The sequence below is a fragment of the Pongo pygmaeus genome, chromosome 3 (assembly GCF_028885625.2).
Source record: "Pongo pygmaeus isolate AG05252 chromosome 3, NHGRI_mPonPyg2-v2.0_pri, whole genome shotgun sequence".
In the NCBI taxonomy this organism is placed as follows: Eukaryota; Metazoa; Chordata; class Mammalia; order Primates; family Hominidae; genus Pongo; species Pongo pygmaeus.
The window spans coordinates 182,233,484-182,256,112 of NC_072376.2; the positions used below are offsets into that span (position 1 = coordinate 182,233,484).

The 22,629-nt window shown below is 43.9% G+C and overlaps 1 long non-coding RNA gene across 1 annotated transcript in view; it reads right to left on the reverse strand.

The window, feature by feature from the left end:
• Window positions 1–3,981: 3,981 nt before the first annotated feature.
• LOC129035077 (uncharacterized) overlaps window positions 3,982–22,629 on the reverse strand; it is a 47,396-nt gene continuing 28,748 nt past the window's right edge. The window contains exon 4 of the long non-coding RNA XR_008502099.2: window positions 3,982–7,420. This is a non-coding gene — a long non-coding RNA (uncharacterized LOC129035077). The remainder of the gene's footprint in view (window positions 7,421–22,629) is intronic.

The following is a 22,629-nucleotide window of genomic DNA, read 5'->3' on the forward strand; positions in this document are numbered from 1 at the left end:
AAGTGCTCAGATCCAGAAGAATAGGAAATGAAGAACAATGTGCTTGTTTCTGTCCACAAGAAAAATGTATGATGTCTAAGTAACAACCTAAAATAATGGAAGATTTCTGTGATGAATGGCTGACACACAGTACATCTTCATCTCAGGGGACAATTTCCAGAAGTTGATTTTCCAGATTTATAGAACACAACTCCTGAGTGGTCACTGTAGCAACTGTGTCATTTTTCTACTTTTTCCGGCTGAACCAGTGACAAGTTACATCACTAATCCTGAGCTTATTAAGAAGTGTCACCATCTCATGTTGGAAACCTCTCCGGAGGGTTTGGTACTGTTCTCTCAGGTTGATTATTTAAGATTAATGTCCTGATATGACAAACTGCATTTTTAATCTCTCATCAAAGCAGATTATCAGAACCAGAAATGACAAGATTTAACACACAGTTTTTCATGCCTAAAACTAACAGCAAAAACTACAATGCATTTCACTACATTCAAAGTAAACACGATATATTAATGAATGGTTTTCCTCTGTCACTGAATAATTATAGATTCCTTCTTACTAAAAACAAATTATGTTTATTTCCCTTAAGAAGACTATGATTAATTATACACAATTACACTTGCCTTTAATTGAACAGATTTTCTTCTTTACTCTGGATTAGTGGGTTATTGTATATTATTAAATAGCTTCAGAAAACCCAAAGAAGGAAACCTTTCTCTTCGGAACTGAAGCTGGGTTAGTAATGGTGGTCGTGGAACTGTGGATGGGGTCAATGAAGTTTCATTTTCTTGTTAAAATGACCTATGGCAAACAAAGCTAACAGTGTCTTACAGTTCTGATTTATTGGAAGCACATTGATATGCCCGAATCTCAGAAATTGTACTGGAAAAGCACAAAATGAAAGCTGAGAGAGATTAACGTGTGGTGGGCTAAGACTTTGTAAAGCTAGATTCCTAAGGCAGGATTTCTCAAGCTCAACAATATTGACATTTTAGGGTGAACAATTTTTGTTGTTGTTGGGGGTTGTCTTGTACACCACAGAATATTTGCAGCATCTACACACTAGATGCCAGTAACACACATCCTGCCAGTTGTGACAGACAATGATATCTCCAGACATTGCCAAACGTCTCCTAGAAGGGGATGGGGGTGGAGTGGGGTAGAGGGGAGAAAAATTGCCCTGGTTGAGAACCACCACCCAAAATTGTAGCATTCCTGTCTGGCCCCAAATCTAGAGGACATTGTACCTGATTCTGCTAGATGCTGAAAGTGTATAATTCTGTTGGGATAACAGAATATCCAGAATAAAGACCATACTTCCCAGCCTCACCTCCCTTACAGCTAAGTAGGGCCATGCTTCTAAAGTCAGGTTAACAGGATTTAAGCAAAAATTGTGTGAGGAACTTCCTGGTCATGCCCATAAAAGGAAAGAAATATTTCCTTCTATTCTACTTTCCACCTTCTTGCTGGCTAGTTATAGACATGATGGTGAGAGCCAGAGCAGCCATACTGGACACAGGGATTGGAGCTGTGTGTTGAGTATGGCAGAGTAACAACAACATGGGTGGCTGGATGTTTGACATGGTAGAGGTCCCATATCAGCTTTGAGACCTGAGAGAGAATAAACTTCTCTCTTGCTTAAATCTCTGCTCTATCAGGCTCTTTGTTATAGCAACTGGCATTTTTGTGGTAACTAACACACATCCCAACTACTGTTGCATGCACTAAGCCAAAAAGGCAGCAATGAAAAGAGGAGGGATCACTTCTTGTCCTTTTGGGTAAGACCAAGTATAAAACAGGGGGAGCTTCCTTTGTCCCACTGGAATCTAAAGAAGCTCTAACTGGGTCTACATCCTTGAGTGGAAAACAGTCATTTTTAATTGTAACATAAACAAACACCAGGGAAAGAAACAGTGAGCAGTGAGGGAGGAGGGAGTTAGTGATTCAGTCAGACCAACTGAATTCACACAGGTGATCCAATAGGAAGACAGTGTGTACACTTGGTCTTTTCTCAGCTTACTCTGAGATTCACATCTGGACAGGCGAGGCTGGCGAAGTCCCCTACACAGCTGTTTATTTGCATGAGCTGGTTTGCCATAGAAAGAGCATACTAGGCCAGGCACGGTGGCTCATGCCTATAATCCCAGCACTTTGGGAGGCCGAGGCGGGCAGATTGCTTGAGCCCAGGAGTTCAAGACTAGCCAGGCCAACATAGGGAGATCCTGTCTCTACAAAAATTAGCTGGGTGTGGTGGCGCCTGTAGTCCTAACTACCCAAGAGTCTGAGGTGGGAGGATCGCTTGAGCCCAGGAGGTCAAGGCTGTGGTGAGCCAAGATTGCATCACTGCACTCCAGCCTAGGTGACAGAGCAAGACTATTTCAAAAAAGAAAGAAAAAGAAAAAGAAAAGAGGGAAGGAAGGAGGGAAGGAAGGAGGGAAGGAAGGAGAGAGAGAGAGAGAGAGAAAGAAGAAAGAAAGAAAGAAAGAAAGAAGAAAGAAAGAAAGAAGGAAGGAAGGAAGGAAAGAGAGAGAAAGAAAGAAAGGAAGAAGAAAGAAAGAAACAAAGAAAGAGAAACAAAGAAAGAAAGAGAGAAGGAAGGAGAAAGAAAAAGAAAGAAAGGAAAAAAAAGAAAAGAAAAGAAGAAAGGGCATGTTAGGTTGTACTTTTGTGGGAATGTAAGAATGAGAAAGACATTATCAGTGGAAAGGATGGCCTTGTGTCTGGTCACCTGTCCAGCCCCACGGACAACGTATGAACCAATGAAGAGTGAACGTTCATAAGCTCAAGTGAGGAAATGGGTTCAGAAAGGTAGTCATGAAACGCATGGCACAGAGCATGACAAAGAGTGCCCAAAGCAGTGGGGAGAGCTCTCTCCCCACTTTGGCAGGAATGCAGCCCCAACTGCGTGAACTTTCTAGTTCCTCCATGGTGACAACCAGAGGACCAGGGCGGAAGCTTAGGGGAGGGGAGAGCCCTGCAGACAACATTGTACCTCACAAGGACCTGCAGAGAACAATGGTGTTGAGCAGTGGGACTGGACTTTGCTTATAAGCACAAGTGAGATACCCCATAGAAACACCCAGAAATACTTTAGGATGGAAGACATTACAACTGGATGAGGCCATGCATCATCGGGGGAAGCCTTAAGCTGGCGAAGGTTGACCATTAATGTGGACGGTCCCCTGTGGCAGATAATAGTGAATTCCTGACTCAGTCAGCATTCCAAGGCCCTTCTCCCTACCATGTTGTTCCAGCCATGAGGAGATCTGAGGCAGTGTTCTAGGCAACGTGACCAAAACAGAACACTAGTGGTGTTCCTGAAAAACAAACAAACAAACAAACAAAAAAAAAACCATTTTTTTTTTCTGTGATACAAACACTGCCTTTTCTCCTTCTGTCTTCTTCCTAGAGGAATGTAGACATGATTCCTGAAGCAACAGCAGCAGCAGCCATCATCTTTAAGCCTCTGCAGCCGCCGATTTCTGCACTTCTTGTTCTGTGAGGAAAATAGCCCCATGTGCTTAAATGGCTGTATTGAGTTTTCTATCACTTGAAGCCATTGCTAACTGATTCGTGGCTACAGGCTGATAAGAGCAGGGGAAATTTATATTACAACAAATGCTGCTGTCATCTCTCCTGAAAAAGCAGGCTGAGGCTCATATACAAGCCAAATATGTCCTTTCACATACTTTGCCCAGTCTATATGTGGCCTTTGTTGTCTCGCAATGTTTTCATGTTCACTTACTCATCTAAAAAAGTTTGTTACTGGCAAGGATGCGGGAAAACTGGACCCCTCCTATACTGCCGGTGGAAGTTTAAAATGTACATCTACTCTGGAAAATTTCTTGACAGTTTTTCATAAAACTAAATCTGCATTTGCCACATAACCTAGCAATCATATCCTCTTGGGCATTTATCCCAGAGAAATGAAAACTTATGTTCATATACACAGAGAATAAGTCTGTATATGAATGCTGATAGTAGCTTTATTTGTAATAGCAAAAAAACTGTGAACAATCCAAATGTCTTTCAAAGGGCGAATGGTTAAGCAAACTGTGGCATATCCATACAGTGGAATACTATTCAGCCATGCAAAGGAATGAACTATGGATACATGAGACAAACTGGGTGGGTCTTAAGGACATTATGCTGGGTGAAAAAGTCAATGTCAAAAGGTTACATACTGTATGACTCCATTTATAGAACATCCTGGAAATGACAAAAGTGTAGAGATGGAGAACAGATTAGTGGTGGCCAGGGATTATGAACAGGGGAGGGAGGGAGGATGCAAAGGGGTAGAATGAGGGAGTTCCTTTGTGCTGACGGAACAATTCTGTATCCTAATTGTTGTGTTAGCTACAACAGTAATTATGTACTCATCTATAACTGGGGTCAAATTGCATAGAACTATAAATACACACACACATGAGTGCATGTAAAAACTGGTGAATGCAGAGTAAGGTCTATACTCTAGTTACTAGTGTTATTCCATGCCAGTTTACTGGTTTTAATATGCTACTATGGTTATATAAGATGTCACCACTGGGGGAAGATGGGCGATGAGTACATGGAACTCTATGTGTAAGTGTTGCAGCTTTCTGTGAGCCCATACATATTTCAAAATAAAGAGTTTTTTTTTTTAAATCAGCCTTAATAATCAGAAAAAAAGGAATAACTGATGACCCAGAGTATCTTTTCTGAATAAAATCTATAATCATTTTCCTTCAAATTTCTCATATGATTTTAAGCTTGATAGATATTTCACCTCATTAAAATTAACGTGACATGGCCAGGCGTGGTGGCTTACGCCTGTAATCCCAGCACTTTGGGAGGTGGAGGGGGGCGGATCATGAGGTCAGGAGTTCAAGACCAGCCTGGCTAACATAGTAAAACCCTGTCTCTACTAAAAATACAAAAATTAGCTGGGTGTAGTGGCACACACCTGAAGCCCCAGTTACTCGGGAGGCTGAGGCAGGAAAGTTGCTTGAACCCGGGAGGCGGAGCTTGCAGTGAGCTGAGACTGCGTGACTGCACTCCAGCCTGGGTGACAGAGCGAGACTCCGTCTCAAAAAAAAAAAAAAAAAAAAAATTAACATGACATAACCATAGAAAGAAAGAAAAAAAGTTTGGCTTTAGGGAGAAGAAAGCAGAGAACGGTATGTATCCTTTGGTCTTAGAAATGAATGGTAATGAAACAACAAAAATAGTTTCACAAATTTTTACTTAGAAAATTGAACTTCTTAAGAGCCTTCTTTGTGTTTTTTTTTTTTTTTTTTTTGGTGAGGCGGCATGGGGAGTGTTGTTTTTTAGCTGGGCATGGTGGCATGAGCCTGTGGTCCCAGCAACTAGGGAGGCTGAGGTGGGAGGATTGCTTGAGACCAGGAGATGGAGGCTGCAGTGAGCCGTGATTGTGCCACTGCATTACAGCCTGGGTGACAGAGCAAGACTCTGTCTCAAAGAAAAAAAAAAAGAGTCTTGTTCAAGCATAAGCAATGGGTCAAAAAATAAGGTAACTATAAATACAGTGCAGACATGAATTTTTTTTTTTTTTTTTTTTAAGAAGGGGCTGTCATCATCTTTATATTAGACTATAACCTCTAAACCAGGCTCCTCCCAAAGTTGGTTTGGTCTACGCCCAGGGATAAGCAAGCAAAGCTTGGGGGCTGGAAACAAAATGGAGTTGGTTGGGTTGGATCTCTTTCACTATCTTAGTCACAATTTTGAAATGACAGTTTCAAAAACCGCCTATCACCCCTATAAAAATACCTTGTACACATGCACTCATGGTTAAGTCATAACCTAATTAAGGCTTGTCGATTTCACCTGTGAGGTTACTTTTTGTAAATTTCAAAAGCCAAAAATCTTAACTGCTTGAGGTGGCTAATGTCAGGTTACAAGGGATTTAAAAGGATTTTCTTTCTTTTTTTTTTTTTTAATTTATGAAGTATTTATTGATGATTCTTGGGTGTTTCTCGGAGAGGGGGATATGGCAGGGTCATAGGATAATAGTGGAGAGAAGGTCAGGAGATAAACACATGAACAAAGGTCTCTGGTTTTCCTAGGCAGAGGTCCCTGAGGCCTTCTGCAGTGTTTGTGCCCCTGGGTACTTGAGATTAGGGAGTGGTGATGACTCTTAAAGAGCATGCTGCCTTCAAGCATCTGTTTAACAAAGCACATCTTGCACCGCCCTTAATCCATTTAACCCTGAGTTGACGCAGCACATGTTTCAGAGAGCACGGGGCTAGGGGAAAGGCCATAGATCAACAGCCACCCAAGGTAGAAGAATTTCTCCTAGTCAGAACAAAATGGAGTCTCCTATGCCCACCTCTTTCTACACAGACACAGCAACAATCTGATCTCTCCTTCCTTTCCCCACACTTCCCCCCCTTCTTTTCAACAAAACCGCCATCGTCCTCATGGCCCGCTCCTGATGGTCGCTGTCTCTTCGGAGCTGTTGGGTACACCTCCCAGACAGGGCGGCCAGGTAGAGGCGCTCCTCACCTCCCAGACGGGGCGGCCGGGCAGAGGCGCTCCTCACCTCCCAGAGGGGGCGGCCGGGCAGAGGCGCTCCTCACCTCCCAGACGGGGCGGCCGGGCAGAGGCGCTCCTCACCTCCCAGAGGGGGCGGCCGGGCAGAGGCGCTCCTCACCTCCCACACGGGGCGGCCGGGCAGAGGTGCTCCTCACTTCCCAGAGGAGGCGGCCGGGCAGAGGCGCTCCTCACTTCCCAGATGGGGCAGCCGGGCAGAGGCGCTCCTCACTTCCTCCCAGACGGGGTGGCGGCCAGGCAGAGGCGCTCCTCACCTCCCAGACGGGGCGGCCGGGCAGAGGTGCTCCTCATCTCCCAGACGGGGCAGCCAGGCAGAGGCGCTCCTCACTTCCTCCCAGACGGGGTGGTGGCGGGACAGAGGCACTCCTCACCTCCCAGACGGGGCGGCCGGGCAGAGGCGCTCCTCATTTCCCAGACGGGGCAGCTGGGCAGAGGCGCTCCTCACATCCCAGACGATGGGCGGCCAGGCAGAGAAGCTCCTCACTTCCTAGACGGGGTGGCGGCGGGGCAGAGGCTGTAATCTTAGCACTTTAAGAGGCCAAGGCAGGAGGCTGGTAGGTGGAGGTTGTAGCGAGCCCAGATCACGCCACTGCACTCCAGCCTGAGCACCATTGAGCACTGAGTGAGCGAGACTCCGTCTGCAATCCCAGCACCTCGGGAGGAAGAGGCAGGCAGATGACTCCAGGCCAGGAGCTGGAGACCAGCCCGGTCAACACAGCGAAACCCTGTCTCCACCAAAAATACAAAAACCATTCAGGAGTGGCGGCGCGCGCCTGCAATCCCAGGCACTCGGCCGGCCGAGGCAGGAGAATCACAGGAGCCCGAGGCAGGGAGGTTGCAGTGAACCGAGATCACGGCAGTACAGTCCAGCTTCGGCAACAGAGGGAGACCGAAAAAGGAAGGAGAGGGAGACCGAAGAAGGGGGAGGGGGAGGGGGAGGGAGAGGGGGAGGCGAGGGGGAGGGGGAGGGGACATGAATTTTTAAGTCAGTAACATTGTTTGAGGATTTGATGCAGTTACCTTTTATGGTCCAAAGAAAGTCTCTCTGTCACCCACCACACAATTAGTCATTTTTTTCTACCTCTCTTGAGAAAAAATGATGAAATTATTAAATCGTGACTATTAAGCAAGTTATACCAACGCCGTATGCAATTTTCCCAGAAAGACAAATTGTACAGGAAATGCTTGCAAAGTTCTTACACAAACTCTCTTGGAAGAGAATAAAAGAGCAGCTGTGCACTGAGCCCCCCGGTTGTCTGAAATGAGGTGGTGAGCTACCATTGAGTGTATCAGTTACCTTTGAAAGTTATTACCGTCCTCATTTTCGTCTAGAGGGTAATAAAAGGTGTCACAGAGTTTTTGCTTTTTGAAGCAGTCATCTGCTTATTTCTAGAAGTAACTGTAGATTAGCAACTAAATCCCAAAATCGAATAAAAAGAGGAGTCCAAATTGCTAGAACTTTTGAAAGAATTACTGCAGCGTAAGCAGGTGTGGGCGTTATATAAATGTGTAGCATTATCTTGGGTAGAATTCAGAGGGCCCAGCAGAAAAACTGGTTTTGGTCATCTTGTGTCCTGAAGCTTCAGACCCATTACTTATTAAAAAAAAAAAAGTAAACTACACAGGGAAGGGAGATATCCTGATTTTGACAAAGCCCGAATATGTTCATGAACAACTCTCACGTTTTAAAATTTTACTTGTGACCTCTGGTAATTTGCAAACATGCAGAGACATGGAAGACATTCTGGAAGCACTAACTGGATTACGCAAATTGAAAAATTGCAGATATCTTCACTCTGAACATGACCTACCAATGTCAGACCCACATTAAAATCATGACAAATAGTGGCCACTAAATGAATTCCTGAGTAAATGAGATTACACCAAAACTTCTAGTTTATACTCTCAGTTTAAAATATATTTGGGGGTTATTGTATCATTAAATTCAAATTTCAATGGTAATTTTCAGAATATGTGAAATGCCAGAAGATACATCACAATTATTCGGAGTTATTTATAAGGATTAAACCTCTGGGGTGAAAGGAGAAAGCCATTTAGGGGGTTTGTTTATTTAGCATCCCATCTGCAGTAGAACTGAATATTTTTAAAAAGCACAAAGCTGAATGATGACATCAATCTAAGGATCCAAGGTATCCAACTGTTAGGAAAGACTGGATCAGAGAAGATTGTAATTGTGACCATAATTCATATTGCACACATTGGTCAATTTCTTTAACAGTGGCTGCAGAAAATGTCAAAGCTCAATTTTTTTTCTTCTCCAACTCTTTGATAATTTGCTGTGTGACTCACGTCCTGTAGTACCTCCTGGCTGACTTGAAAGCCTTTCTAGGACATCAATTCTCAGGACTCAATTTTCTCTATCAGATTGTTGCAAATAAATCTCATTTTATATCTCAGCTCATAAGAGCAGTGAAAATGCTTTACTGTGTCTCTGCTTTCTATTGCTGTGTTTAACGCTACAGCTGAGGACTTGATTGTCCCTCCAAGAGACACGTAAGGTGGGAATGTGACTTCCCTTCCCCCATCCCTTGGCTCCCAGTGACAATTGAGCATGAAGATGGTAAATCATCGTCATAATTGTCTCGACCTATCCAGTCAACTGGCTTAATGAGACGGGAAGTAGGTTGCTGAGAAAGAGGAATGACGTTTTAACAAGACGACTCAAATCAAACTATAATTTATCCTTCACAACACCTTTAATTTTTCCGGAAAGTTATCAGAAGCAAAATCGCCATTTTGAAGACGCCAAACGCGGCTTAACCGTTTTCAATCACTTCACTGAGTCAACAGAAGCATACAAAGCATTCTTAAAATATTTGCAAATATATGCTAGCAAAATTCCATCTAACTACCTCATTATCTGGTAGTTTCGTAGCATTTGAGTTTTAAAATATTGTCTTTGAAAAGACAGAAGTTCAAAACTGCGTTTTTCTGCAAGACAATTCCATACTTGCATTTCCAGCTTCTGCTAAGAAATTGGGTGGACCTGAGCTTTGTGTTCACTGCCTCCAAACCTTGTTAAATATTTAAAAATCCCTGGCAGCCCAGCAGCCCCAAGTCCGCTTGGGGCTGTGTTCCGATTCAGAAACAAAGTGAAAGGTTTATCAGGGGATCACCCTTGCAACAGTTTCCACAGGCACCTCTGGGGGCTGGGCCACCGCACGCGCCCTGGAGGGGCATCCTGGAGGCCACCACACGCACCCTGGAGGGGCATCCTGGAAAGCACCTGGGAATCTGAGAGCTTGGCGGCGGCAGTGCTTGTTCCTTCCTTGATGCATGGCAGCTTTGTATTGTCCAGTTTCTGACCTCCATGTAGATTAGGACTGAGTAGAAAAAAATTGAAATCACAAATACTTCTCTTAGTCCTCCCTTGATTTTTTGGTTGAAAGGCTTTGCCTGTGCTGGCCAGGCGCGGTGGCTCATGCCTGTAATCCCAGCACTTTAGGAAGCTGAGGCAGGCAGATCACGAGGTCAGGAGTTCGAGACCAGCCTGGCCAATATGGTGAAACCCCATCTCTACTAAAAATACTAAAAATACAAAAATTAACCAGGCGTGGTGGCGCACACCTGTAGTCCCAGCTACTCCGGAGACTGAGGCAGAAGAATCGCTTGAACCCGGGAGGCAGAGGTTGCAGTGAGCTGAGATCGCACCACTGCACTCCAGCCTGGGCGACAGAGCGAGACTCCATCCAGAAAAAAAAAAAAAAGAAAGAAAAGATATGCCTGTGCTTTGTTTTTACTTGAACCCTTTAGATCTGAGAACTGAAATCACAGCAGGGCTGGGGCTCACTTGTTTCCTTGTACTTCCTCACCTTCTCTTTTCTTCCTTTCCTTCATCCTAACTTATTTTTTAACCCTTTTTTCTTTTCCTCTTCCTTCCTTATTCTCTCTCTCTCCTCTTTCCTTTCTTCCTCCTTTCTTTTCTTACCCTCTTCCTTTGTTCCTCCCTTTCTTCTCCCTTTCCTCCTTCCCTTCTTTCCTTCTTCCCTTTCTCCCTTCTTCCTTCTCTTTCTTCCTTCCTCCCTTCCTCCCTTTCTCCTTCCTCCTTCTCTCCCTTCTTCCTTCTTTTCTCCCTTCCTTCCCCTCTTCCTTCTTCCTTTTCCCTTCCTTCCTTCTTCCCTCTGTTCCTTCTTCTTTGGGTATCTCAGCTTCACAGAGACCCTCCCTCTTGCTGTCTGAAATGCCTGCTTGCCCTTGAGTCAAATGTAAGTTCCCCAACTTACATTTTCAGGTACTTCCCTGAATCTTGTACTTGTACTTCCCTGATCAGGTACTTCCCTTGAATCTTGTCAGGATTTTGTTGCTCTTTAAAGCCTACATTTCTGCCACACTGTTGGGGAGATTTAAAGTGTGCTCTGTGCTGGCATGTGCTCTGTGCATCCTCCCTGCAGCCTTTGCTTTAAGCAAGAGGCAAGCACTGATGGGGGGTAGCCCTCAGCTGGTGTCCTGAAAGGGAGTAGTCTAGGAATGTGTGTTCTACATATCTGCTACCTACACTGGCAATAGTTTTATTTGCCCATGATGTTGACTTAAAAAAGAAAACTTAAAACACAGAAGTAAGTAGACTAAACAGTAACTGTATTAGGCTTGTCCTTACTGGTTTCCTCTTCACAACTACTCTATAGGCACTATTATTATGCCCAATTTACACCTGTGGAAACAGAGGCACATATAGGCTAAACACACCCCCAGTGATGCACAGCTGGTCTGTGTCAGGGCCAGGATTTGAAAGCCAGGTGATCTGGTTCTGGAGCTCTGCCTAGAACCACTATTCTACAACACCTCTGTCAGTAGACAGAAAGATATGACATGATTTGGAGGGTTTTCATACATATATAGGATGACACTGTTCATGCTATTCTGACATTTAAAATCATTTCTCAGCCAGGTGTGGTGGCTCACACCTGTAGTCCTAGCACTTTGGGAAATTCCTGGCTTGAGGCCAGGGGTTCAAGACCAGCATGGATAACATAGTGAGACCCTATCTGTACAAAAAAATTATAAATTAGCTGGGCATGGTGACGCACACCTGTAATACCAGCTACTCTGTGAGGCTGAGGTAGGAGGATCGTTTCAGCCTGAACGGTTGAGGCTGCAGTAAGCCATCATTGCACCACTACACTCCAGCCTGGGCAACAAAGCAAGACCCTGTCTCAAAAATTCAAGAAATCATTTCTCAAGGGTGATGAGGAGTGACTGCTTAATGTGTATGAGGCTCCCTTTTGGAGTGATAACAACGTCCTGCAATTAAACAGAGGTGATGGTTGTATTGTAGAACCTTACTCCTTCGTTCAGCTAACTCTCAGGTTCTTGTCACATGACCAGGAAAATTTAGGCACGCAGACACATTGAAGGGTGAGTAGAGCAGGACTTCACTGGGCAAAAAGGAAAAAAAGAAAAAAATACAACTCAGCAAAGTGAAATGGAGTCCTGCAACAGGGCTTCCACCTCACAGACTGAATCCCCGGCCACCACACAGGAACTGGAGAGAGCAGCCTCCTCCCCTGTGTAGGGCGCCAATTCCCCATGGCTCCACCCACTTCCCCCAGTGCGCATGTTGAGCTCCAGTCCACTGTGGGCATGCCCAAAGCCCTGGGCAGGGTCCATCATCTGCTCAAAAGCATCTGATGTAAACACTTGTGGGGCGGGATGGAGATTCTCTGGGGACCCCTTCTTATCTGCCTAGGCATTTGGCTCTCTCAGTTGCACACTATGAATGTATTAAATGCCACTAAATTGTACACTTAAAAATGGTTTGTGGTTAATTTTATGTTATGTGAATTTTGCCCCAATTTTAAAAAAATTAGTATACTGAAGATTATATAATTGTATAATAATCAGTTTGACTATTTCCCTATTTATGGACAATCAGGTTATTTCCAAGGTTTTGCTCTTACAATTTATGCTTCAAAACAACTTCCTTGCACTTACGTATTTGTACACATATTTGAGCATTTCTGTAAGGCAGTTTCCTTGAAGTGTACACATATTTGAGTGTTTCTATAAGGCAGTTCTTGAGTTGGAGGTTGTTCCTAGTTTAAGTTTTGATAGATACTACCATAGTTCCCTCAAAATAAAAAAGTGCCAATGTGTGCACTTAAATAAGAATCACCACTCAAGATAGATTTTTTTTTTTTTTTTTTGAGACGGAGTTTTGCTCTTGTTGCCCAGGCTGGAATGCAGTGGCTCACTGCAACCTCTGTCTCCCAGGTTCAAGTGATTCTCCTGCCTCAGCCTCCCAAGTAGCTGGGATTACAGGCGCCCGCCACCAAGCCCAGCTAATTTTGGTATTTTTAGTAGTAGAAACGGGGTTTCACCATGTTGGCTAGGCTGGTCTCGAACTCCTGACCTCAGGTGATCCTCCCGCCTTGGCCTCCCAAAGTGCTGGGATTACAGGCGTGAGCCGCCATGCCCGGCCTGGAGATAGATTTTTATATTGCAAAGTGGTTCTCTCTTCTGCTGCGTGTTGATCTCTGCCAATCACATATTAAAATACAGCACACACTCAAAGCCCCATTTTGTTTTACTCTGAAACTCAGACATTGGGTGGGGCCCACTATGGTTCCTGTGCCCCTAGCACAGACATAGTTCTAGAGGTCCTCTGCTCCAGACCCTACATCCACACATTGTATCTCTGTTCCACTCCGGGGGTCCAACTTCACTGGTTTAAAAAAAAAATCTATTTCCACCAAACATGTTGTCAGTTTGATTATTATGACGATTTGAAGAGCCACAGAGAGGAGTCACATCCTGCGTAGACCCAGTCATTTCACACCCAGGTCCCTCTGGAAGCCTTTTTCTGTCTATTTCTTCCCCTTCTTCCCAGGTCCCATCCTCTACAGGCAGCCTCACCTCACCCTGGCCTCTGAGAGCTGAGTCTTGGCCTAGCCAAACCCTGGAGGCTCAGCCCCTACCCAGGGAGACTTGGAGAGGCAATTTCCCCAAAGATGGCTCTCTCCTTAGGAGGAATTTTCACAGCAGCAGCTAAAAATACACAATATTCCAAACCTCATTTCAGAATGTGTTGTATCCTTCACCCTGAAGCAAGAATGTGCTGCCTCCCCTTTGTGGGAAAAGCACTCACTCTCCCTGGCAGACTTACCTTTCCCATACCTGCCTCCTACGCGAGATCTCTCTTTCTCTGGCTCCTGACACTCAAGATCCTTAATTAACTCTGTCAGATTGTCCTTCATCTGTTTAATAACACCCATCCTGGCATAAATACCTCTACTCTTTCTCAGCAGGTAAAATGAGAAAATCACTTTCCTTTGCACGAAGGCATCTGTGCCCTGCCTGCTTTCTGTCCATGCCTAATAACTCCATCCAGATCACCACAGAGACCACGTTTCACTTTTCTCTGGTATCTGAAAGATGGAGGCCTCGTCACCTCCCCCAGTGTTCATGCTGTCCTAAGAATGAGGTTAGTACACGGACAGAAACAAATATTGTCTCCTCTCCATTACCCACTTAGGAAATACGGCCTCTTAGTTCTTGTCTTTTCTCAGTAGGAGAAGGGATTTTTTTTTTTTTTCTATCACAGAAAACATCCCAGGAAGTACATCTGTGGCGGAATCTTGCAAAAGTAATGCCGTCCGAGAATCCAATTATTCAGGTTCTCTGTGACTCAAAATCTTTAACTCTCAGGGGTTTGGGTAGAATCCAATTATTCAGGTTCTCTATGACTCAAAATCTTTAACTCTCAGGGGTTTGGGTTTACCCTGCAGGGGCAGGCAGCCAAAAAATGAGCAGCTAGAAGGAGTGAACAGTTTCCTAAGGGACAGCAGACACCTGTTACATTCGAATCCCCAGAAGCCAAAGGCTATCCTCTAATTTTCTGACAGCTAATTGTTCCAAGGCCCAAAGGGACCCTCTACATAATAAATTTCTGCAGAAACTTCATTCCCTGGTAAGAATAGCCTTTTCCTTTATTATTTTTTTTTTTCTGATGAGCTTAACCCATTTAATTCCATCTAATTCTTTAATGAAGTTCTGTTTTCCATATGGATTCTCACATTTTTAAGTATATTGTCCACTTCTTTTCTATAAGTATTGGTGAGAATGTCTGGCTTGCACAACTTGAGCTGTGCCTACCCAATGTCAAAAACAAAGCAAACGAAAAATAAAAGATGCAAAACAAGACCAGTTCATTGATTTGATCATCAGTTGGACAATTAGTTAAGCTGATTGCTTTACTGAATTAGCTAGTGATTTGGTCAATGTGATGAGTTGATTCACTTAACACTGTCAAACCATCTAGATAGCCAAATTCCAGGAACCCTTTCAAATAATGTGTGTTCTCTTCCTTTAAAAGTAAGCAGAAATAAGGCTCCCCTGAATTTTTTTGGGGGGGTGGGGGATTCTGTCAACTCCTGAGGAAAGTCATGTGGCTAAGAATTGTACAAAGGAGCAGTGCAAAGGCACTTGCCATCCACAAACAACAAACCCATCTAAGAAGTACTGATACTGCAGTAAAGAATCTCTGGAAATATAAATATTCAGGATCCTGAGGAATTTTTAGTTAATCTTATTGGAAATTTTGCAGTTGCAGAGTCCTGTCTATGAATTTCAAATGGATTCACTTTTTTATTTTTTAAAAAATGGCAAAGGGTAACAACTTGATTTTTCAATATGGTCTCACAGGGCCTTCTTGGTGGTCTGCAGCTTGACCCCTGATGAAATATTAATTATAAACTGCCATCCTGGGCAGCAGTAGGTCTCAGATGGGGGTCCTGTATTCACTAGTAAGTGGATATTTTTTCAAATTCTAAAAGATTTTATTCCAAGGGTACCCTGGTCTGACAGAACTATAAAGTGCATGATTTTTCATCAACCTCGCTACTCCAGCCCCAGTCGCTGGCTATATCCCAGCCCCTCCGGCTAATAGGCTGCAGCCTTCAGGGAGGGACAGGTACTCCTGGGTTCAGTGGCTGCAATGAAGTGCCCTCACCTCTTCCTATCTTTCTATCCTTACTATTTCCTGACCCCAATACCAAGGCATACTCAAACATGTGCATGTGTGCGTGTGTGCACACACGCACACATGCACACACATGCACACACAGGCACGCACACACACACACACACGCCTCATTTTAAAATTATTTTAAGAAGTTGGCAGCTTATAAAAGTAAAAGCTCACCTTCTCTGTAGCCTTTTGTTAATTTCTCCCCTTTTTGGTGAGTTTTCAAATACAATGATCAGAACAGCTGAGTAGGGGAGAGACATAAAAATATGTTGGATATGATGATGATATATGAGTCTTTAAATAGCCTGCTAAACACAGAAAACACTCATTTGTCTACACCTCAGTTTCCCCTTTCAAAAAATGAGGGCAACTGTGTCTGCCTGTGATTTGAGAAGGATGAACAGGATCATGTTTTCAAAGTCTCTTTAAGCTTCTCTGTACAGTGGTGCCAGCAAAGAGCAAAGTATCGTTTTCCTTCGGGCAGAATAATTAAAACAAAATCTCGTGAGTCCCATCTTCATGCATGTCTCTCAAATTGATCATGCGGTGATTTTTAAGAACAGAGCAGCTCTGTGTCATTTATTTATAATCGTTTTTCATTGTTACAGTGGGGCATTCATAGCCATACCTTCAGGCTCTGGGGGACTGTTCACATTCATTAGGGAAAGGAAATAGTCTTTCTTTCAAATAAGCAATTTGATTGCTTCGGGAATGGGTCTGTAATTACTGGAGCGCTGGGATATGTTATTGTTAATAAGATAGAGAAACCAGGCTTTCTGCAAATCAGAAGGGGTTCGGCCTCTTCTTCCAGAGACTGTAATTAAAAGGGGTGGCAGTGGTTCCCTGTGACCTGTGACAGGACTGGCCTCAGGCTGCAAACACCAGGTCGGAGGTGAATCTTTTAGTTTTGTCCTTTATGGAGTTCGGCAGCCCGAGTACAGCAGCCATTAAGATCTCAAGAGTGGTCACGTAGAAAGAGTTCACAGTGAACTCCCTATTCACATATGCAGTGGGGAGGATGGGGTCCTCGGGTTGTGGCTTATATCTATATTCTTTAAAAAAAAATTTTCTTGAGATGGAGTTTCGCTCTGTCACCCAGGCTGGAGTGCAATGGCACGATCAAAGCTCACTGCAACCTCCGCCTCCCGGGTTCAAGAGATTCTCCTGCCTGGGCCTCCTGAGTAGCTGAGATTACAGGTGCCCACCACCACGCCCAGCTAATTTTTGTATTTTTAGTAGAGACGGGGTTTCGCCGTGTTGGCCAGGCTGGTCTCAAACTTCTGACCTCAGGTGATCCACTTGCCTCGGCCTCCCAAAGTGCTGGGATTACAGGTGTGAGCCACTACGGCCGGCCTATATTCAAAATAGTATAACAGCAGCGGCCAGGCACAGTGGCTCACACCTGTAATCCCAGAACTTTGGGAGGCCGAGGCAGGCAGATTACTTGAGCACACCTGTAATCCCAGCTACTTGGGAGGCTGAGGCAGGAGAATCGGTTGAACCCGGGAGGTGGAGGTTGCAGTGAGCCGAGATCTCGCCATTGCACTCCAGCCTGGGCAACAGAGCGAAACGCCATCTCAAAAAAATAAATAAATAAATAAAAAAGCAGTAACTGTGGGAGCCTGATGAGCTTTTAGAATCTTACTTTTTATATCCAGAGGCTATATCAGATTCAATTGGGTGGACAAATTCAGGAGGATTTAATACTTTAAATTTGACAGCAACCAATTTGTGTCCTATTAGCTATGGGTAATATAGTTTTCTGGCTTTCATTTTATCAATGCTTTCAATCATGTGTTCATACAATTGGTTTACTCTATAAACATTTATTTCCTGTTCTATTCCAGGCAAAGTGCTTGGCTCTGGGGCAAAGGGCCCTTGCCCTCAAGGAATTTGCCTACTGATCTGCCCCACACCCACTACCTCTGGTTGTGCTATTTGGGTTGTTAGCCTTTTTAATTTTTTTTTCTTGTTTAAAAAATACAGCTTATTTATTTATTTTTGGAGACAGAGTTTAGCTCTGTTGCCCAGGCTGGAGTGCAGTGTTGCGATCATAGCTCACTGCAACCTTGAACTCCTGGGCTCAAGAGATCCTCCTGCCTCAGGGTCCCAACCAGCTAGGACAAAAGTTGCATGTGACCACACCCAGCTAATTTTTTATTTTTGTAGAGATAGGGTCTCATTATGTTGCCCTGGCTGGTCTCCAACTTCTGGCTTCAAGTGATCCTCCTGCCTCAGCCTCCCAAAGTGCTGGGATTATAGGTGTGACTCACTGTGCCCAGCCTAGACTTCTACTTTCCTTATTTCTTGTGTTTCCTGTTATATTTAAAGTCTTTTACCATTTTGCGGGGGGATACTCTTCGCTCACCCTTATCAAGTTACCATCTAAACACAAGAAGGGACATTACACCAAAATAAGAAGCCTTAATTCCACCACCTTTTGCTAACCATTTGAAACTGGAAACATCACCTTTTTCATCAAATAAAATGCAGTTTGGTGGCATTGTACATAGAACCAAGACCGGGAAAGCAAGTCTATTTGGTTATATTTGATAGAGTTAGTTTTGGTAAAGGACAGTGCAAACAATTTCTGAGGACATTTCAGCCACGGATATCTGAGGGCAACTTTTCATTTAGCGCAGATCTGCTGGCATATAAGGATTTGAAATTGTTTTTCAAAGAGCAGATTCTTCTGTCAGTACCTCAGGGAAACTCTTTTCTAATAGAAGAAAGTCGATTCTGGAATAGAAAGAGGAGCTTTCCTTGATCTGCAGGACGGGATGCAACTGCCCTTTGTGTTTACAGATGATAGTGTTGGTATCATTCTAGAAGAGGATGCTTTTAAATTGTTTCCACTTCAGTGACAATGGATTCATACTTATCTATGTATTCCTTCCTGACCTTATGACCAATGGAATTCCCTGGGGAGACTGTGGACAAGCTCTAAAGTCATATTAGTTAAGACTCTTGGGCAGCAAGTGACAGAAACCAAAAGGACACCACTTAGGCACAAAGCGGGGAATTTGGCATACGTATACAAAAGTGTGTTGAGGAACCACATGCAGGAGTACAGCCAGACCTTAGGAAGGACAAAGTTGAGAACGAAAAAGCATCCGCATTCCCAAGATGCACTCTTGGTTCATCTTTCCTCCACTTTTTTTGCATATCTAGCTCATTCTCTGACACTAGAGTCCTGCTTTCTCTGCTTCTTTATCCACAAGGCTGAATATGGCTGAACCACAGCAACAAGTTTAGAGGTGATTGTTCTCTCATTCACAGAGACTGTGTGCCTGTCTCTCCATTTCTACTTCTGGGAGAAGGAATCTGATTGGCCCTGCTTGAAACAAGTGTTCAGCTCTTGTCCAATCACCTGAGGCCAACTAGTTGAGTCACTCACATGGGCAGAGTCCCTGGAAGCCCACTTCTGTGGATGGCGTGCATCTCAGAAAGGCAGAATGGTTTGAGAGCTGGTATGTTGAGTTGTGGTAAAGATACACCAAGAAGTGTCTCCAGGGTGGCCACTAAATTCTTGAAACACAGGTAAAAACATAATGAATGGTTTATAAATCGTACATAATAAAAATAGTATTATCTATGTTTCCAGACTTGCTGGCCACCTCATACTATGAGGAATAGAGTTTACAGCCCTAAAACAGAAGGATTCTACAGGGAATGAATTTGTGATGTTGTCATTAGCCTGGATGTCCATTTATCTGAGCTAATCAGTCATAAATGCCCATGTGGCTCATGTAAATAAGATTCGTACATCATAAAGAGATAATTACCTCAGCTTTCTAGTTGCAACCAAATATCCTCTAGTTACAGAGAATACTTAGCAGGCTAATTAGTAGCATTCATTACCCTGCCCCTAGTTCCCCAAGAATGATTCATGTGAGATCCTAAGTAACCCGAATCCTAGTGCTCTGATTTGGAACAAAAGGAACTGAGAGCTAGAGAGATGGCCCCAGAAGGGGGGTCTACAGCTTGTTGCCATACAGCCAGAGAGGGGCATTAATTAACAACACCTGCTTGAAATAATGCACAGGACATGCCTGGCTTCAGCTTTAAACTCTTAGTGTCTGCATCCTTGTGCTCCTTCTATTTATCCTCCAAATACCATACACATAGGCTCAGGGGACAACCGGATGTTACACTCAAATGATGACAAAACCATTGAGATTCACATAAATTAATAATTTCCCTTTCTAGTCGATGTGGAAATCTGTCAGCATTCTATTGGCAATTTCTATCAGCTCTCTTTCAAGCTCTGTCTCAATTTATCCCAGATCTCAGAGCTCCTCACCACCTCCATTGCCAATGTGTAATCAAGCCGTAATCATCTCTTCTTGATTACTGCTACAGCCTTCTAACGGGTCTCCTTGCTTCAACTCTTGCCCCTCTGCACTCCATTCTCCACAGTGTGATCTTTTAAAAGTGCAAAATATATCCTGTCACTACCTTTAACATTGCACTTACAGAAATAACATCCAGATTCTTTACTATGGCCTACAAGGACCTAAGGGATATGGGTCTTGCCTGCTCCCCTTCTCTCACTTAGTACCATCTCCCCCACCCCACCCTCTGTCCCCATTTTTTTAAAATTTCTGTTCTGGACTCTACCAAGCTTATTATGGCTACAGGCTCTTTGCACTGGCTATTCCCTTAGTCTGAAGCACTTCTACCCTAGAACTTCCCATGGGTGGCTCCCTTTACCACCCAGGTCTCATCTCTGATGTTTCTTCTTTAGAGATGCCTTCCCTGACATTTTAACTAAAGCAAAACTATCTATTCCCCATCTCCCCCACATATCCCACACTAATTTCTTCACAACATTATGATCTGAAATTGTTATATTAACATACTTGTCTGCATTTTTATCATGTTTCCCCCACCCCAGAAGTTAAGCTTCATTAGGACAAGGATCTTAGGTGATTAATCTTGTTCACTATTGTATCCTTAGCACCTAGCACATAGCAAGTGCTCAATGAATGGATATTAACTCTACTAATAAAAGAGTAGAGGAGGCCGGGCACAGTGGCTCATGCCTGTAATCCTAGCACTTTGGGAGGCCGAGGCGGGCGGATCACCTGAGGTTGGGAGTTCGAGACCAGCCTGACCAACATGGAGAAACCCCATCTCTACTAACAATACAAAATTAGCCAGGCGTGGTGGTGCATGCCTGTAATCCCAGCTACTCAGGAGGCTGAGGCAGGAAAATCACTTGAACCTGGGAGGCAGAGGTTGCAGTGAGCCGAGATCGTGCCATTGCACTCCAGCCTGGGCAACAAGAGTGAAACTCCGTCTCAAAAAAAAAGAGTAAAGGAAAAACAATCTAGCCAAGATATTTAATTATAGAAATCTGTTAATGTAAAATTTATAATATCAACTTTGTGTTTTCTATAAAATGCTATGCAGAGGCCAAGAGTGGTGGTTCATGCCTATAATCCCAATACTTGGGGAGGCTGAGCTGGAGGACTGCTTGAGCCCAGGAGCTCAAGATCAGCCTGGGCAACATAGCAAGGCCCCATCTCTACAAAAAAAAAATTATAAGTTAGCTGGGCATGGTGGGGCCTGCCTTTAGTCTCAGCTACTCAGGATGCTGAGGTAGGAGGATCATTTCAGCCCAGGAGTTTGAGGCTGTGCTGAGCCACGATTGTGTCACTGTACCCTGGGTGACAGAGCAAGACCCTGTCTCAAAAAAAAAAAAAAAAAGGCTACCCATTAGGTCCAAGTTGTACTTGACTTGGTTAGGTTATGAAATTGAGGCTTGCCATGAAGGTGGTTATACTAAACAAGTACCTTGTATTACCTTGATAAGATTATTACACTTTCTTCTGCTTATTAATGTTGCAACATTTATAAGTTAGGAATGCTTTGGTTATAAATAGCAACATATCTGACTATAATTTACATCCATAGAGCTGTTCTGGCTCCTTATACTATGTAACAAGACACTCACAAATTTGTGGCTTAAAATAATATTCATTTTTCTTCCAAATCTGCAATTTGGGCAGGGCTCAGCAGGGGCAGCTCATCTGTGCTCCACTTGGCTTCAGCTGGGAGTAGGCCGCAATCATCTGAAGGCTATTCACCTGCTTACTTGGTGCCTGAGTAGATTCAAATGTCTAGGGGCTGGAACAGCTGGGGCCCCTTGGGCATTTATCCCTTTGCGCTTCCTCCATGTGATCGCTCTAGCATGTTGCTCTCTTCCATTTGTTAGAAGCAACAAGCTCAAGCTGATCCATAATTAAGGGAAAAAGAATTAGACTTTTCCTTTTGATGGCAAGAGGTCAAATAACTTGTGAATCTGTTTTTCTTGCATAAGAAAAAGTACAAAGAGCAATATCCCAAGGCTATTGCAATGGCTCAACAATGTTATGAAGAACCCAGACAGTACTGGGCATGGTGGCTCACGCCTGTAATTCCAACACTTTGGGAGGCCAAGGTAGGAGGATTACTTGAGGTCAGGAGTTCGAGACCAGCCTGGGCAACATAGGGAGACCTTCATCTCTACTAAACTTCATTTTTTTAATTAGCTGGGTGTGGTAGTGCATGTCTATATTCCCAGCTACTTGGGAGGCTGAGATGGGAGGATCACTTGAGCCAAGGATGTGGAGGCTACAGTGAGCTATGCTCACATCCCTACATTTTAGCCTGGGTGACAGAGCAAGACCCTGTCTCTAAAAAAACCAAACCAAACAAAAAACAGCCCAGTCTCATGCAGTGGCTCACACTTGTAATCCTAGCAGTTTTGAGAGGCTGAAGTCTGAGGCCAGGAGTTTGAGACCAGCTTTGGCAACACAGTGAGACCATTGCCTCAAGAAACAAACAAACAAAAAACCCCAAGCCTTTTGACCATTTTTCTCAGCATCTTTAGGGTCTTGGCTTATCATGTTATGTTCATATAATGGAATGGCTTCTGCGTCTCCAGTCATCACACCTGTATTTTAGGCAGAACAAAGGCAGAATGTCGTTTATTCTCCACCCGTGCCCCTGTATAACCATGCGGCTGAATTCCTCTTAGATTAAATTGCCCCAAATTGCATCGCATGGCTCTGTCAGGAGCTCAGTAGAGCTGGAAGAGAGCTGAGCT